This window comes from Cryptomeria japonica, chromosome 4 (assembly GCF_030272615.1).
Source record: "Cryptomeria japonica chromosome 4, Sugi_1.0, whole genome shotgun sequence".
Taxonomy (NCBI): Eukaryota; Viridiplantae; Streptophyta; class Pinopsida; order Cupressales; family Cupressaceae; genus Cryptomeria; species Cryptomeria japonica.
Window position 1 is genome coordinate 317,824,433 of NC_081408.1, and position 20,139 is coordinate 317,844,571.

Here is a 20,139-nt window from a genome sequence, read left to right on the forward strand (position 1 = left end):
GCAGTAAGGAAAGAGACTAAACCTATGGAGGGAGTCACTTTCAACAATGATAATGCTGCACTAGTCATGTGGTCTCTTAAAAGAGATGAAAATAAGAGGAATAAGGAGACCCCAGGGTCAAGTTACCTTGGAGGAATGATAGTGAAAAGAGTGCAGAGCACTAGGGTAGTGGAAGCTACTAGCACTGTGCTAGAGACTGCAAAGTTTAGTGTTGCAGTAGCAGAAAGAGAGGCAAAAGAAAAATAAAATCTCCAAATTAAGTTGGAGACAATTTTAAAAGCTTACAACAGTGCCAAGGAAGAGGTAAGGGGTAAAGATAGCATCATCGCCAAGCTACAAAGCCAATTAGCAAGACTATACCATCAAGGTGAGTCCTCAACATTGATGATCTCGTCTTCTCCTACAAGACCTCCACCTACCAGCCCCATTATTGAATTCCCACCATCTCCAGCACCCTCTAGTTCTTAGTTGATTGAGATCACTCCCCATGAGTTGGACAATTTAAACTAGGCTCAGGCCCTATATGTAAAGAAATATGAAGATAGAGTAAGGGCTACAATTTTAAGTTTTTCTGACACTATAGGGTCTTCACTAATGTATAATAACATGAGTAAGATTTTGGAAATGTGGAATGAGTTAAATGGGGACAAGGCTGTTTTAATGCCTATTTTTGATAAATGGAAACCTAGAGAACATGATATAGAACTTATTTGTGTATCCTATGATGAGGCAAGGGTTGACCCCATTATTAAATCTACCAATGATATGTCAAAGGATTTAGTAAAGTTGGTAGAAGGAGTGGATAATGCAGATAGAAAGATCAACTTGTACAAGAAAGATTACACTAATCAAGTTTTTGAATTACTCCCAGGAGGTTTTGTTAGCCCAACCCAATTAAAGGAAAAACAAATATGGCTTAAGGAATTAGAAGCCAAATTGTCACCACGAATAAAAGGAATTGTTAAATTAAAGGATGCCTCCATATTTGTCAAAACAATTGAAGAGATTGAGAAAATCAAATCTCATTATGGTTTTCTGAATTCAGAGGTCAATAAAATGAGGAATTCTTGGAAAGGATTAGCCAAGACAAGAGCAAAAGTGAATAACTTCTCATGGCCTGTTGATGAGGTGTATCAGGAATGGATAAGAAAATATGCAATGCTTGATGTGGAGTAGTTAGAAAATTTTGCAACAGAACAACAAGTGGAAGAAGCCACGAATGTTGAAAGAGACTTGTAACCGCATTTGGAAAAGATTTTGTAACTTCTTCTTAAGAAGTAATGATTGTAACAAACTCTCCTAGGAAAGTCCAAAGCTATGTGTGCATCCATATTATTATAAATGGATACTAGGACAAGTAAAAAGGGGATCGCAAGGAATTGTAGGAAAACACTGCAGAAATTTATCTGAGCTTTTTTCAAGTTTAGATGGAGAATATTCAAATGTTTTTGTAATACTTTCAGAAGAAATATCAATACACAGATCATTGGTTTTGATTTTAAAATTTGTGTTGTCTTCAAGTATGTTTGCAAATGTTTACTATTTCATTCTGAGTAATCTAGGGTTATTTCTTTTGAATATGGGTTGTAAGGCAACTTTCAGTAGATATGCTTCTTAGCTTTTCTCTTCAGGAGGGTAATTAAATATGCAAGAATCATTTCTACTAGTAAATTCTTTGTGGGTTACTTTGAATTTTGATGAACACAGTTTAGTTTGGTATGAATAAATTCTTATGTGTGTTAGGCATGTATAGGGATCTGCAGAAGCCAAACTGATGGGATATGTAGAGATATTTGATTGTGGAAGTATTGTTTGAACTTAGATGACTCTGTGACCTTGGATAAGGCACTGGTGTAGATCAAGGTTGTCTATTACATATCTTGCAGATCAATACTAAACATGAGTACAAGTTTCACTTCTTTGTTTTAGTTGATTTTAAGGTGATAAGATCCACTAGTTTTCGGATTGGTTTGTTGTGGATTTATCTTTTAAAAGTGTGAATTCAGTTCACAAAGGTATACCCGCCTGAACTTTGGATAAGTTCGAAGTGTAGAAGGTTAATCAAACCTTTTCATATGTTCAATTGAAAGTTTCCTTCTCTTTAATATCTCTTCTGCATATAGAGTTTATCATATCATTATAAGGATTTTAAAGGGAATCAGATTTTGAGAACAACAAAAGTGGTGACTCTACTAGGGAGAGTCACAATAAGGATCCAGATGCAGATTTGCGCTTAGATTTATAAGGAAAAATCATTGTGCGTTTGTGGAATAGATTTGTGCTTCAGTGAATATAGTAGTGGTGTCTAGAAGTCTCTATTTGGAAGTTCCCTCTATTTTCTTTTGATATATGATTTGGTCTAAAGTTTTGCAATGTTTTTTTTTCAAAGCTTGTTTTCATATTTCTCATAGTCTTGTGGGTGGTGACTCTGTTATCTTGGAACCAGTCCTTGTGAAATACACAAAATTTTAAAAGGAAGACAAGCATGATGTAGGGAGGAAAAAACACCAGATCATTCATGAAGAAGCATCCTCATGAAACTTTGCAAGAAGGTTTCCCTGAACAACCACGAAGAGGTCAAAAGAGATCAGTGCTTCATGAACCATCAAATGTTGCTTGGGTGTAAATAAGTAACAATACTGGTAAGATACCTCATCAATCTATTTATGCAAAGTCTAATTCTTTTTCCAGAGAAACATGATATATTAGGTTTCCATTCTAGATTGTTTGGAAATATAGATAATGCTCATGCTTTAAATCAAGATATATCTCATGTTAATGTGTCTGCGAGAGATAGGACTAGTTCAAATGCAATTAGACATTCTATTCCTAGAACAATTGATGGAAATATCAGCTTGATTGATATAGATCAAGTTAATATATCTAACTTTGAGGAGAATTTCCCTGATGAAGATAAAGTGTCACAAGAAATAGAAGATTTAAATAGGAGGGTTCACCACTTAATCTCCTTAAGAGCCCAAAAGGAAGCAAATAAGGAAAAGGAAGTCAAAGAAAAACTAATGGAGAGAGATAGGCTTCTTAGACAGATAGCTGATCTTGAAGTGTTGGCTAAGGAAAAGGAAAAGAGTGATGAGGAAGGCCCTGTGATCAGAGAAATTCTAATCCCTAAGGCCAAGCCAGCATATAGGTCAGTAGTCCAACCAAACAGGGAAATGCTTAGTGATTCACAGCCTCCTAGGATAATGTTGATAAAAGGAAGCAGAAATGGGTGGATGATGGAACTAGATCTGGAAATACAAAGGAAATTTCTCATAGGCTATCAACACATGAGAGAAAGATGGAAAGAATGAGGAAGGATAAGGAGGATCTACAAATGGAGTTAGAGAAAGCTGAGTTGGAAGCAACTAATCAGGAAGTTAAAAGAAAAATTAGTTATCTAAAAGCTCCCCCAATCATTTTTCCATCAGAAGATCTTAGTAAGCTTCATCCTTAGCAAATCTCCCTCCCTCCGGTTAAAATTCAGCCTACTATGCCTGCTAATACAACAACAGTGAGTCAAATCCCTGTGAACAGTCAGCATAACCAAATATCTCAGGGCCCAATTCCAAAAGTCAAAATGAATATGGGAAATAATAATGTTGCTAACCCTTTTCAAAGGAGACCTATCAATTTAGAGCAGTATAGACAATTATTTTTTGATGGGATCCCAGGATATCCCAACCATGTTCCTACTAAGTTAAGGGACAGACTCCATAAGTTTGCTGGAAATAATGCAATTAGTGCTGAGGAACATTTAAAATCTTTTGGTGACCTAATAAATGATTATGAGATAGTGGATGAAGATATTATAATGAAATTGTTTGTTTAGTCCACGTTTAATGATGCAAGAGATTGGTATAGAGGTCTTCTAGTTAATAGAATTGGGTCATGGGAGGACTTTAAGAATTATTTTCAAGAACAATACAGTGACAAAACAAATGTGAGCTTCATGCTCAATGAATTTAATAACATTAGAAAATCTGATAATGAAATGGTCACCGATTTCAATGCTAGATTTCAAAAGGCCATGCATAGATTATATCAGGTTATGAGGTTAGATGATAACATGTGTTTGAAAACCTATTATAATGCATTTGATTCTAAAATGGCCTATATCTTAAGGGATAAAAGTCCACATAACCTGAGGGATGCATTTAAAATTGCCATTAATGTGGAAAGCAATAGAAAAGCATCTCGGAAGTTAGGAAGGAGAACAGATGGTAGGTTATGGCACGAAACAAAACAACAACCTAACAAAGTTGCTAAGGAGGAAGACAAGATAGAAAAGTTGGTTATTGCTATGAAGGATCTAACTGCCAAGGTAAATAAAAATGACAAGCCTCATTATAACTGGCAAGATAGACCCCCTAGACTTCATGACATGCCTTATAGTACCAACTGGAAAGTTGGCAAACCCCAAAATGAGAAGCCTAAAATTTCTTAGAGTCAGGATACCCCAGATCCCTTATAAGGGAAAAATGTCCATAATATAGAAAACACTCCTTGGTACATTGCTTGTGATGGGCCACATTCTCCTCATCAGTGTGCAGTAGCTCAAGCCCTTGAAGAGTCCATGAGACAAGAAGCTGAGCCTAACATTAACATGTTTGAAACCATTATAAAGAGTGATGAGGAATCTGTACAAAGTGAATGTACTGATGTGTTGGATAATGAAAGGTTTGTTCAAGGACAATTAATGCTAGACTAGCATCCTACCTTGAATGTGGTAACAATTGAAGATGAAGAAGTACATCTTAGAAGGCCCAGTGAGGAAGAAGTTAAAAATTCTAACCAAAGCTGCTATTGCTAAAGCAAAACACAATTACAACTTAAGGAGCACCAAGAAGGACACTGATCAGGGTGAACCTGGTTCTATGTTCATAAAAGAGGTTACTCAAAAGGGGGCAACAAATAGTGCTACTACTTTCCCTAAAATTGGTCAAGAAAAGAAGGAACAAGTTAAAGATGTACCCAAGAGTACAGATGATAAAAGTACCAATGATATACAAGGAGCTGCCATAGAAAAAAGGGCAAGTTAGCTTAAGATAGAAAGAGTTAGAGCTAATACTGAATTAAGCAGTAGTTCCACATTTGACATGGCTCAAGCTCTTACACAAATGAAAGTTACTGTCCCATTAATAGAATTATTGAAAATAAAAGAACATAGGGATGCAGCCTTGTCTTTGTTTTCTAATATATTTGATAGTGACACAGTCTTACCCACCAGTTCAGTTAAAAATGGAAAGGATCAGGAACTCCAAACCCCAGAGGTTTATGTTGAAACCACTATTACTCAAGAGCCTTCATAGGTAGATCCCTTTTATGTTACTTTGTTAGTAAATAACCAGCTAATAAAAAACTGTATGATAGACTTAGGAGCGGCAGCTAATGTAATGCCCTATGGTGTTATGAAATAACTAGGACTGTCAGTAACTACCGTATATGGAAAATGCTATGCTATGGATAATAGGGAAGTACCTATGATAGGTACAATGAGCGATGTTCAAGTAAAAATAGCAGCATTCCCTGAAGCAACTTACAAAATGGACGTTATTGTTACTGACACTAAACCCCATTATGGTATGTTGTTGTCCAGGCAGTGGGCATCAACAGTAGGAGGAAATGTCCAATTGGATTTATCTTATGCTACCATCCCAATCAATGGGAATCAAGTCAAGTTGTACAAAGAACCACGTGCTCCTAGAGTAATTGAAAATGTAGATCCTAGTATGCTCAATTGTATGATTGATGTGGATCTTGATAATTTCAGACTACAACCAATTTTACCTCAGTTGAAGAATATGGATCCCATTGTGGTTGAATTAGAGTCAAAATAGCATGGTTTATGGCATATGTATTTTGATGGAGCTTGCTCCAAAGAATGATCTTGAGCAGGGGTTATTTTGGTATCCCCATCAGGTATAACTTTTAAGTATTATATCTTATTGGCTTTCCAGTGCACAAATAATACTGTAGAGTATGAAGCCTTGTTATTGGGGCTTGAAGTTGCAAAAAGGCATGTAATCTAACTGTTGAAAGTTTTAGGGGATTCAGAATTAGTTGTCTCTCAAGTAAGATCCAAATATGCATCCAAAAATGATATATTAAAGAGATATAAACATGCAGTTTGGGATGTCATTGAGCATTTTAGTGCATTTTCTATTAATTGGATAGAGTGATCAAAGAATATTATGGCAGACTTTCTAGCTAATGTTGCATTCAAAAATGATGATGCAACACTAACTGACATCTCCACTGTGGAAATAAAATCTAGGCCTGCCATCCCTGATAATGTGTATAATTGGCAAGTTTTTGTTGATGATGAAGATATTCTTAGGTTCATTCAATGTGTTGATGATTATGATGGTCAGAAGATTGATTGCAATGCATTGGTGGAGGTGGTTGAAAATAAGGAAACAGTGTTTGGAAATGACTTGGTCCAGTTGGAAACAAATGAGATACCTAAAGGGTTGGTAGAGCTAGATAGCATGTCTAGTTACAACAACAGTCACTTACATCAACAGTCTACCACCAAGTTAGAAGAATTGGAGGAGGTAAACCTGGGGACTGAATCATCCCCTAAGTTAGTATACATTGGGAAGAAATTACCCCCTCATGTCAGAACTAATCTTATTAATTTATTGAAAAGATATAAACATGTTTTTGCTTGGTCTTATGAAGACCTAAAGGCGTATAGACAAGACCTTTTTCAGCATGAAGTTTCTTTACTTCCAGATGCTAAGCATTTTAGATAGAAGCAGAGACCTATTAACCCCCTATTAGAAACTAAGATGCAATAAGAATTGACTAAGTTAAGAGAAGGGGGGATTGTTAAACCTATAAGACATTCTACATGGGTCTCCAATTTGGTCCTAGTAAGAAAGAAAAATAGGGACATTAGATTGTGTGTGGATTTTAGAAATTTGAATGTTACTTCTTTAAAATACAATTACTCTTCCCCTAATATGGAAGCTATGCTACAGAGAGTAATAGGTTGTGATCTTTTGTCCATGATGGATGGTTTTTTAGGATACAATCAAGTGTTAGTGAGAGAATCTGAACAGTTCAAAATTGCTTTCACTACTCCATGGGGAACATGATAGTTCTGATACTTAATCTAAGTACAGATCCAATAGATAGCAAGATGAGAGGGGGGGGGTGAATCATACAAACTTAATCATCAATAAAAACATCAGATTCAACCTCAGTAACATATATCAGTCATATAACCAAAACTGTCAAACATGCAAACTTAAAAGCATATGAACAATATAAACCTCATAACACCAAATTTAACATGGAAACCCAAATAGGGAAAAACCACTATGGTATTTCAGACCCACTAAGAAATATACTCTTCTAGAGTATGTTGGGTTAAAAGCAAATCCTATTAAAGATTACAAACACATTGCTAGATGTGACTCGGTTAAGGGATTTCCCTTAGATCTGTTAGGATCTTCACTTTGTTAGAAGTGACCTTGTTAAAGGATTTCAAACACTCAATAAGAATGTCACCTTGCTAGAGGATTTACATATTAGACTGTTAAGTCCACTCGGTTAAGAGATTTTCTGTCACTTTCACAAAATAACAATAATAAAAATCTATCTGCAACTTCACATCTACAATGCTAAAGAAGATTCCTATTTGTTCAATACAATCTAGACATAGAACTAATCTTGTCTATCTGTTGGGCATCTATACTTTGTTATTCTAATAGGTCTTCAAGCTTCTGTGCTTGGTGATCACTATGTAGCATCCTTGTGCATACACTTACCCGCATACATTGTTTATCAACAGTTTCCTATTTTATAAACAATCTTCTGACTGCTTAATCTCATTCATCACATTTCCCATGATCAATCATAGCCATCAAATCTTCAATCTTGTCCAGGTTCAATGTATCCTTCGATCTGAAAATGTTTTACCTCACCTTGGAACTTGTGTTAGGGTATTGTGGTTCAATATGAGCTATAGATCTTCCTATCGATCTTTCTTTACCATAGATTCTTTAACAATATTCATACACAGCTTACCAATCATTTAATTTGCTCTAGCTCATCAGCTTCCTTCATTAAATATCACATGTAAATATTTAATGCATTCTATTATAGCTCGGTTGCAACTCAGTAAATACTAAACTTCACTCGGTAGACATTCTGCCTTCATTAACTGATAGTGATAACCTTAGGGTTTACCGACTAGGTTCCTTAGGGTTTACCAACTAGGTTGTTTGCTTGGTAACATAGTATACAACATATGTATGATGTTAAAACAATCTAAAACATCATGATCTCATCATTGTCTCACTTGGTAGTAGTTGCCCATTGAATACCTTATTCATCCCTTTATTCATCATATTCTTTCCTGTGTCTTTTACTGACTTCTTTATAATCTTCATATCATACTTCTCAAGATATGGCAACATCATACTGAATTAGAAAATCAATTTCTTGACATCAATGACAAAATAATAATATCAAGATAGTAAAACATCTTTAATCAGTTATGTCCATAATCATCAACAACCTTCTCAATATCCTTATTGAAATGTCGACAATCTTTCATTGTCTGTTATACTATAATATTGACAACAATCTCCCCCTTTGGCATTGATGGAAAAACCAATTGATTTGACCTTTAAAAGATTCAGATTGTTGTGATTCTGAAATGCTGAAATGTTGTCCCCCATACATTAGACTTCTCATCTATTTTTCAGTCTTTATTTCAATCTGTAGTCTTCTCTTAGTCTTCTCCCATACATTAGTCTTCTCCCCCTTGGTAGGTCTTCTCCCCCTTTGACAACAATGCCAAAAAGAAAAGAACTAAAACATAATTTCTTTATGTAAGAAGTTATTTCCTGTTGTTGTGTATCAACTGAGTCTCGGTCAGAGTATTTGTCTTCAATTCTTGTTCCTTATTTATTGTTTCCTACACACCTTTAGAAAACCTCCTAATGTGTGTAAATCAGCATCAATTCCTAAAAGATATTCTGTAGAGTCATCGAATTGATGCTTTCACCAAACTCGGTCAGTGAATAGAAGATAGGGGTAGGACCCCTAACTGACTTCTGAGATATTCAAAAGTGTCCTTTGGCAGTGGCTTGGTGAAGATATCTGCTATTTGCTCCTTTGTGCTAACATATTCCAACACCTCTTTATTCTCTTGAGCTTCTTCTCTAAGATAATGATATTTGATAGATATGTGCTTTGTCTTAGAGTGCATAACAGGATTCTTTGAAATATTAATGGCACTAGTGCTATCACAGAATATAGTTACAGGCTCAGTAAGTTTCTCATTTATACCTTCCAATAGTTGTTTGATCCATGCTATGTTGGTGCATTTCAGTGCTGTAACAACATATTCAACTTCTGTTGTTGACTGAGAAACACATCCTTGTTTCTTGCTAAGCCAACTCACTAGTCTTTCTCCTAAAAAGAAAGCTCATCCACTTGTGCTTTTCCTATCATCAATGTTGCCTGCCCATTCAGCATTAGTATAAACTTTTAAATCAAACTCATTTCCTTTCTGATATACTAAGCCATAATCTTCTGTGCCTTTCAAGTATCTGAAAATTCTTTTGATTTCCATCATGTGTGTTTCCTTAGGATCTACAGAAAATCTTGCAACACTACCTACTGCATGTGCTATATCTGGCCTATTGTGAACAACATATTACAACTTTCCAATCATAGATCGTTAAAGTGTCTCATCAACAGATGCAAATTCATCATTCTTTGATAGTTTACAATTGATAGTAATAGGAGTACTTACTAGTTTTGAATCCTCCATTCCAAATTTCTTCAAGATTTCCTTTGTGTACTTGGATTGGGTAATAAAAATCTCATCTTTCATTTGCAGTATTTGCAGACCTATAAAATATTTTATCTCACTTATTAATGACATCTCAAATTCTTTACTCATTTAATTTCCAAAGTTCTTGCATAGAGAGTCATTTCCACTAAAGATAATATCATTAACAAATATGGCTGAGATTGGTATTCCATTTTCATCATTCTTCATGTACATATTGTTGTTTTCACTTGTTCTTACAAAACCAATTTTGATCAAATATGAGTGCAATTTCTCATACCATGCTCTAGGTGCTTGTTTCAGACCATATAAGGGTTTGTTCAATTTACATACCTGATCATTATTTTCTCCTTCAACAAATCCTTCAGGTTGTTCAATGAAAACTTCTTCTTCTAATATACCATTCAAAAATGCAGATTTGACACCCATTTGATATACCTTGAAATTCTTGTAAGCAGCATATGCCAACAATGTTCTTACTCCTTCAAGTCTTTCCACATGTGCAAAAGTCTCACCATAATCAATTCCTTCTCCTTGGGCATAACCTTTGTAAACTAGTCTTGCTTTGTTCCGAATGACCTCACCTTTTTCATTTAGCTTGTTTCTGAAGATCCACTTTGTACCGATTACATTTTTGTCCTTCGTCTTTGGGACCAGTGTCCATGTGTCATTCTTATTGATTTGATCAGTCTTTTTTATCATAGCATTTATCCAATCTTCACTATTAAATGAATCTCACTATTCTCGGTTCAAATTCAGATATCAAACATGTGTTCTGTCTCAGTTTGTTCCTTGTCATCATTGGATCATCTTTATCTCCTATAATCTGACTTGGTGCATGATGTCTTTTGACATACTTGGCTAATACAAGCTTGGTAGGCTCTGTATGATCTTCTTCATCACTTGGTAACTGGATATTTCTTTCATATTCTTCAACAGTTATCTTAGTAGGACTTCTCGGTTGCACATAGACAAATTCATCATAGTCTTCTAGTTCTTTGGAATTACCTTCATCATTTCTTTCTACAAATTCATCAATTTTCACATTTGCACTTTCTACTATTTTGTTAGATGATTTGATAAGACATTTAAATGCTTTGCTTCTAGAAGAATATCCTAGAAATGTTCCTTCTTCACTTTTCTGATCAAACTTGCCAATTCTGTCATCTTTATGAACATAGAATTTACTTCCAAAGATTTTAAAATAACTAACATTAGGTTTCTTCTCATACCAGATTTCATAAGCTGTCTTCAAAGTACCTTTCTTCAATTGAACTTGGTTCAAGGTGTAAACAACTGTGCTTATTGCTTCTCTCCAAAATGTTTGTGGAACTTTCTTTTCAATCATCAAGATTTTGGCACAATCCACAATAGATCTGTTCCTTCTCTTAGCTATCCCATTCTATTGTGGAGTTCTCGGTGGAGAGACTTGTCTTTTTATACCATGATCATTGCAAAATAGGTTGAACTCATCAGATGTAAACTCTCCTCCTCTATTTGATCTAAGACATTTCAGTTGTCTTCCTATTTCATTTTCAACTCTTGCCTTGTACCATTTAAACATTTGAAAAGCTTGTGATTTTTCTTTTAAAAACATTACTGACATCATCCTTGAGTAATCATCCACAAATAATATGAAATATTTATCACCATAATAACTCTAAACTTTCATAAGACCACAAAGATCATTGTGCACAAGATCTAAAATTCCCTTAGAAGTGTAGGACTTACTTGTAAAGCTTGATCTTGTCATCTTACCCATCTGGCATCCTCGACACATAGCATTCACAGGTTTTTCAAGATTCGGTAGACCTCTTACTTGGTTCTTCTTACTTATTTTGATCAGATTATCAAAATTAACATGACAAAACCTTTTATTCCATAACTAGGTATCATCTATCTTTGCATGCAAACACTTATTCTGAGTTGAGTCAAGGTGAAATGTGTTACCTTTTGTTTGTGTCTTGGTAGCAGCTAACTTCCCATTCTTGTCATGAACTTTGACAATTCCTTTCTGAAATTCTATTTGGTAACCTGTGTTGTTTAGCTATGCTACACTCAACAAATTGTATTTCAAACCTTCAACCCAATAAACATCATTACATTTAGCATTGTCAAGAAGTGTTATGGATCCTTTACTTCTTACCAGACATGGTGCATCATTATGAAATCTAACATAGCCTCCATCATAATCTTCTAACATAACAAACTTGTGTTTATCTCCTGTCATATGATGTGAGCATCCACTATCTATAATCCAAGAATAATTATAGTTTATGTGAGATATTAGAGCTTTTTCTTCATACCTTTCTTCATCTGATCCATCCTTGATAGCCACATAAACAACTTCCTCTGTATTAGTCTCATCTGATTTACCATCGTTAGATTCCTCATCAACTATTAAGCATGTATTTCTATCTCTTCTTCTAAAGTCTCGGTGTCCTCTGTAATGGTTATCTTTTTGTCTGTCATCTCGGTAATCTCTCTCTTTAGTAAAGTCTTTGTCAGGACAGTTAGAAGCCATATGTCCAATCTTATCACAATTGAAACATTTCAAAGGTAGTTTTCTTTTATACTTACCTTTGCCTCTCGGTAACCTTTTGGCCAACAGTGCTTCAAACTCTTCTTGCTTTCTGATTTCTTCATACAGTTTATGCACTTCTTCCATGTTCTTCTGAAATATTTCACTTGCTCCATTGTGATCTCCTTCAGAGTACTTATACTTTCTTTCATTGTAATCATTAGATTCATTAAGATGAAAAGAACTAAATGCAGATTCAACTTTATTTACCGAAGATCCACTATTATCAAAATTACTTAGCTCAAATGCATGTAGCTTACCAATAGTAGCGTCCAAGGAAACTGGCATATTAGGTACAGACCTCAATTCATTGATTACTGAGACTCGGATTTCATAAGCTGGTAGAAGGGTTCTTAACAACTTACTTGTTACATCCTTTTCTTCAATAGCTCCTCCTGCTCCTTTGATTTGATTTACAATCTCCTTTAGTCTTGTAATGTACTGGGTTATGTTCTCACCTTCATTCATCCTCTTAGATTCAAGTTGTCCTCTTAGACTATCCAGTTTTTCTCTTTGAACATGTTCATCTCCACCATATACTGATATGAGCTTAGTCCACTTTGCCTTTGCATCAGTACATCCTTCTAGACCATTAAACTCTAAATTGGTCAATGTAGATGTTATTTCAATCATTTCTTGATTATGTTCTTTCTTTGCCTTTATCTCTTCCATAGTCAATGGATAGGCGCTTGGTGTGATGTAATCATTCTCTAGATAATAGACAACATATTCTCCAACTCCTGATAGATGTAACTTCATCCTTTTCTGCCATGTAGAGAAACTTGACTTGTTTAGCTTTGGTGCATCCCTCTTATACATCTTTGGATCTTTAACTCAAGTGACTTTAAACTTTCCTTTCAAAGTCCAAAGCTCTGATACAAATTGATAGTTTTGATACTTAATCTAAGTATAGATCCAATAGATAACAAGATGAGAGTGGGTGGTGAATCATACAAACCTAATCATCAATAAAAATATCAGATTCAACCTCGGTAACATATATCAGTCATATAACCAAAACTGTCAAACATGCAAACTTAAAAGCATATGAACAATATAAACCTCATAACACAAGATTTAACATGGAAACCCAAATAGGGAAAAACCACTGTGGGATTTCAGACCCACTAAGAAATATACTCTTCTAGAGTATGCTCGGTTAAAAGCAAATCCTGTTAAAGATTACAAACACATTGCTAGATGTGACCCATTTTAAGGGATTTCCCTCAGATCTGTTAGGATCTTCGCTTTGTTAGAAGTGACCTTGTTAAAGGATTTCAAACACTCAATAAGAATGTCACCTTGCCAGAGGATTTACATATAAGACTGTTAAGTCCACTCGGTTAAGAGATTTTCTGTCACTTTCACAAAATAACAATAATAAAAATCTATCTGCAACTTCACATCTACAATGCTAAAGCAGATTCCTATTTATTCAATACAATCTAGACATAGAACTAATCTTGTCTATCTGTTGGGCATCTATACTCTATTATTCTAACAGGTCTTCAAGCTTCTATGCTTGGTGATCACTATGTAGCATCCCTGTGCATACACTTTCCCACATACATTGTTTATCAATAGTTTCCTATTTTATAAACAATCTTCTAACCACTTAATCTCATTGATCACATTTCCCATGATCAATCATAGCCATCAGATCTTCAATCTTCTCTAGGTTCAATGTATCCTTCGATTTGCAAACATTTTACCCCACCTTGGAACTTGCATATTCACCTTGGAACTTGTGTTAGGGTATTGTGGTTCAATCTGAGCTGTAGATCTTCCTGGTGATCTTTCTTTACCATAGATTCTTTAACAATCTTCATACACAACTTACTAATCATTTAATTCACTCCAGCTCATCAGCTTCCTTCATTAAATATCACATGTAAACATTTAATGCATTCTATTATAGCTCGGTTGTAACTCGGTAAATACTAAACTTCACTTGGTAGACATTCTTCCTTCATTAACCGATAGCTATAACCTTAGGGTTTACCGACTAGGTTCCTTAGGGTTTATTGACTAGGTTCTTTGCCTGGTAACATAGTATAGTATTAACCTTTACATTTTATAACATATGTATGATGTTAAAACAATCTAAAACATCATGATCTCATCATTGTCTAACTTGGTAGTAGTTTCCCATTGAATACCTTATTCATCCCTTTACTCATCATATTCTTTCCTATGTCTTTTACCTACTTCTTTATAATCTTCATATCATACTTCTCAAGATATGGCAACATCATACTGAATTAGAAAATCAATTTCTTGACATCAATGACAAAATAATAATATCAAGATAGTAAAACATCTTTAATCAGTTATGTCCATAATCATCAACAACCTTCTCAATATCCTTATTGAAATGTCAACAATCTTTCATTGTCTATTATACTGTAATATTGCCAACATAACATATGTCTATGTAAGAATGCCATTTGGATTAAAAAATGTTGGAGCTACATTTCAGAGAGCTATGGATGTAGCCTTCAAAGAATTCATCAATATCATCATGGTAGTTTATTAAGATGATCTAACTTGCTTCTCTAAAAGGGCTGATGACCACTGCTGACATTTGGAAAAGTTGTTCAATAAGGCTTTGGAATTTGGTGTGTCATTAAATCCCAAGAAGTGTCATTTTGGGGTCACCAAAGGAAAATTATTGGGGAATATTGTATCCAAGGAAGGGGTAAGAATAGACCCTAAAATAATTGAAGCAATAAACAAAGTGCCTAAACCAAAGAATGTTAAAGGTATTCAATCCTTTTTAGGCAAAGTAAATTTTGTTAGAAGATTCATTGCAAACTTTGCAGAGATAGTGAAACCCAATGTCAAGTTGCTCAAGAAGGATACCAAGTTTTGTTGGGATCAAGAAGCCTCAAAGGCTTTTGCTGAAATTAAAAAAGCCATTCAGGAAGCACCAGTGCTGAAATCTCCTGATTATAGTAAGCCCTTTTCTCTGTTCTCTTTTGCTTCATACCATACAGTAGCTGCAGTGTTGTTACAAAAGGATAATGAGGGATATGAACATCCCATAGCTTTCTATAGCAAGTCTTTGCAAGTAGCAGAATTAAAGTATGAAACCATGGAGAAACAGTCTTATGCTTTAGTTAAAGTTGATAAGGCTTTTAGGCCATACCTTGTGAATGCAAAAATCACTGCTTATGTCCCATATGCCACAGTTAAGGATATTTTGTCTCAATATGAGGTTACAGGAAAAAGGTGCAGATGGATCAATAGAATCTAAGAATTTGACTTGGAAATAAAGATCACCAAATTGGTGAGAGGCTTAGGTCTGGCCAAGCTCGTGACTGAATCTAATCTTCTGAATGTTGAGATACATAATGTTGAAATCAAAAGTACTTTAGTCACTAGTATTGAAAGGCAACCTTGGTATTCAGAGATAGTCCAATTTTTAAGAGATGCTACATTCTTAGAAGGAATGACACATAATCAGAGAAGAACTCTAAAGCTCAAGTCACAAAAATATGTTCTCATTCAAGGTGATTTATTTTGGAGAAAAAAGATATGGAAAACTACTAATATGTTTGGATGAATTCTAGGCTAAAAAGGTGTTGATTGAAATGCATGACGGAGTATGTGGAGGCTATTACTCTGCTATGACAACGACTGGTAAGATAATCTGGGCTAGGTACTATTGGCCTACCTTATTCAAGGATGCTCATGAACATGTCAAGAAATGTGACCCATGTCAAAAAATTTCATCCAAACTGAAGTATGAAGGAGCTTTACCCCTAAATCCAGTCACAGTGGAAGCCCCTTTTGTCCAATGGGGCATTGATTTTATTGGAGAGATTGTTGAGAGATCAGGAAGAGGTCATAGATGGATCATAGTAGCCACTGATTATTTTACTAAATGGATTGAAGCTATTCCCACAAGAAGAGCTACAAGTAAAGTTGTCATTGACTTCCTGATGGATAGTGTTATAACTAGATTTGGAATACCTGCAAAATTAGTAATGGACAATGCCATGAGTTTTAGGTCAGAATAGTTTGTTGGATTTTGTACTATTCATGGAATAATCATGTCTTACTCTTCACCCTATCATCCTTAGGGAAATGGAAAAACTGAATCTAGTAATAAAAGCCTCTTGAACATCATCAAGAAAATCCTGAAAGGGAACAATAGGTCTTGGGATCAAAAGTTAAAATTAGCCTTGTGGGCTGACAGAGTAACAGTCAAGAAGGCCATTGGAATGTCACCTTTTGAAATGCTTTATGGTACACAAGATACACTACAGGTAAATAATCTTCTTCCAGTTTATAAATTCTTGCAGGTTGAAGACATGGAACTATCTGAACCTATGGAAAACTGAATGATTCAGATAGTGGAAGTGGAAGAGATCAGAGCTCTAGCTCATAAGAGAAATCTGAAGATCCAACTGCAGTCCAAGTACCTTTTTGATAAAAGGACATCATTAAGGAAGTTTCAAATTGATGATATTGTTCTTTAATGGAATGCAAGAGGATAGGACAAAGGAAAGCATAATAAATTTGAATCATTAGGGATTGGCCCTTTTGTGGTCTGTGATTCCAATGGAAAGGATTCTTATTTTATAAAAAATATGAATGATGAAGTACAGGAATTTCCAGTGCATGGACAATTCCTGAAATATTATTTCTCTTGAAGTCCATGCATAGTAGGTCCTTTGTCTGTATATATTTTGTTTTCTTCCTATTGTTTTTGTTTGGGTCTGTGTTTTGGTCTGTTTCTCCAGAGTTTCCTGAGTTTCTTGTGTTGACCTTGCGATCAACCATCCCCAGTCAAAGCTGTTATCACTATTTAAAAAATGGGTTTTCTTTTCCCGATTGGCTAAGTTTTTGAAATTTTGAGTCGTGCTATTAATTGCTTCAAATCTGTTTTAGGTCTTTAAGGATTAAGGGTTTTTAGTTTTAATCGCTCAAATGTCTGATCAAAACCCTTTGGTTTCTATTCCTACGTTACTTTATTCACTTAAGCAATGGATTTTAGGGTCGTAGGAAATGTCCCCCTTTGTTATTTGCCTAGGCGGTTGTTAAATAATTGTAAACATCTACACCTTATGCCTTTTCCTTCTAATGTTGTCAGGTCCAGTAAATGTCGGACAACTTTTAGATGAATCTACAACTTTCACTATTTTGTTAGGCAAAGTTGTGGGTGTGTTATGCTCTGTGAAATAGCGAAAGGAAAAAGCATGTTCAACTATGTGCATTAGATCTATTTTAACAAGACTCCATCTTGCTTTGAATCTAATGGCTGGAGTTGATTCGCGGCCGAAATGAGCTAGTAAATTACCTTTCGCGAAATGGTAAAAACGTTTGGCGGGACCCAGCAGTGAAGACTTTTTCGTGGCTAAAAGGCGATTAAGTTTTAAAGAAATCGACGGCCTGCATTGTTTTGCGCCTAAGAGATGCTCACATGTTATGCTCTATGAAATAGTGAAAGGTTTTTGGGCCCAGTCAAAAGAGGTTCATAAGAGGCATAACAGATGTGCAAGTCTCATCTGATCTGATGGCTAGCACAGTTTTGTAGGAGAAAGATGCTTGAAAGATAGCTTTCACGAAACAACGAAATAACATGGTGTTCCAAGCAAGCAGTCCAGTTGGTTGAGATGGCAAGTAAGACAATGACATGTAGCCAAAAGTCAAAGTGGTTAGTGAATTGGATTTAAGGACTAATGGGTGGGTCCAAGAAGATGAGTCATACTGTGGGATAAGAAGTGACCTAGCAGATACAAGTGGCAAGGATGGAGTGGATCCTGCTGATTTCTTTTAGCGAATAAGAAGGTGACATGTCAGTTCAAAAATGACCAGGTTCCAGGTGGGTAAAGCTGAGTCAGAAGACCCACGTCTATCGGTTTTCAAGTAGGTTGTTAAGAATCAAGCAATTTTGATACGATCTAATGGTTCACATGAATTCATGAAGGTAAGATGCTAGTGTTTTAAGGTCTGTGAAATGGTGAAAGAGCTAGTGGGCCTGAAGAACAGACAAGGCATAAAGGTAAAAGATGATTAACTCTATTTTGATCCAAGGGTTCTCGTTGCTTCGTGGCTGAAAATCAACTGAGGATTAAGGCTCGTGAAATGGCAAAAGAGAAAAAGAGGTTCTTCACAGCATGACATGGAATGACAACTGCTACTTCCTATAAAGCTTGATGGTGATGTGTCGATTGACACATAGTTTCAAAAGGTGATTAAGGGCCCACCAAGGTGTAACTGGTGGTTATGCAGGTAATAAGACACGTGGTTGACTCTGAACTAAACCCGAAGAGTTTTCCAGGGCCAATGGCTGAGTGCCACGTTGCATTTATTAACCGGGGAATAAGTGGGGTAAGCAGTGTTTGGATAAAGGTCTCACTTAAAAGATGTTCATCTCAAGATTGATTCAATGCTTCTCATTGTTTTGTGGCCTGAAGATGGAAGTGGATTAACCCCTGCGAAATAGCGAAAAACCATTAGCCATCAAGATGAGGTGTGGTTAGTGAAAAAGTTGACGATCCTGGTAGGAGTTAAAGGCCGAGTGGTTAGAGTTCCATCTAACGTTTGGCATAGCTTCGCGAAAGGAAAATGCTCGGAGGATAAAGCTTGTGAAATGGTGAAAAGGAAGTAGAGCCCAGATGCAGAGGCAAAGAGGTTAAAACAGTGTAAAGACAAATCAAGTCTCATCTGATCGGATGGCTAGCATGATTTCGTTAGGTGAAATTGCTAGGATGTTATGCTCTGTGAAATGGTGAAAGAGTGAAAAGAAAATATATAGGCATGTTATGACCCATTGGAGCAAACTTTTTGAATTCTTCTATGAATTCAATTCTGAAAGGACGGCTGAAGTATGTGGTATCAATGTCACAATAAAGAGCCCGACTACCGTATATGATCTCGTATCAATTGAATGAAGGCATCATTTTGAAAAATTATTGCAGAGAAGCAGTTGCAGAGCGAATTTCCTCAGTTGTAGAGTGGATTTCTTCAAGCCAAAAATAGGTTCTCTTGTACTCTTGCTTGGCAATTACTTGACGGTGTGGTTTAATTTAGGTTTTGATTTGTTACAAAATAGTTGGGGCTAGTCATTAAATTGCTTGCATAGTTTTTTAAGACGGCACCAAAAAGAGAATTCTCAGGAAAGGTTCATTACCAGGAGAGGGCTATCTGTGATGATTTCCTAGAACAGTTGACAATGTCAACTAATGTGGCTGCAAAGGTAAAGGAATTAGTGCCAAGAGCTCCTCGCCTAAAAATAGGAGAAGGATTGTATGACAAGGGCAACTGGCTAAGAGACCCTCAAATTGGGTTGTCTAGGTTGGGATTATTTAAGGTTGGATTTGGTATGAGAAACTCCCCAGTCCCAATGAACAGTATTTGGAAGTTGGACGTAGGCAAATTGGTGGTCCCTGGAGTATTCATGGATGTGGATCTCCTAACTCAGATTGCACACAACTATGACCCACTCACAAGGTGTGTTAAAGATATAAGTGGGAAAACCCTCATTGAAATTAATAATGAGCACTTTAGAAATGCTTTTGGGCTTAGTGAATTTACCAATTTTTTAGAGCTTATTAATTTTAAATCACTAGCTCAGGTTTACAGTGTGCAGAGGAACCACCTTAGAAATGGGCCTCGTAAAGAAATCTTTGTGAAGATAGGTGGATTAACAGTTGTAGGACCTAACACTGAAGAGCCTTTCTCTTTAAATCTGTTCACCCTTAGGGCCAAAGGATTATACTGGTCACTCTGCCAAATT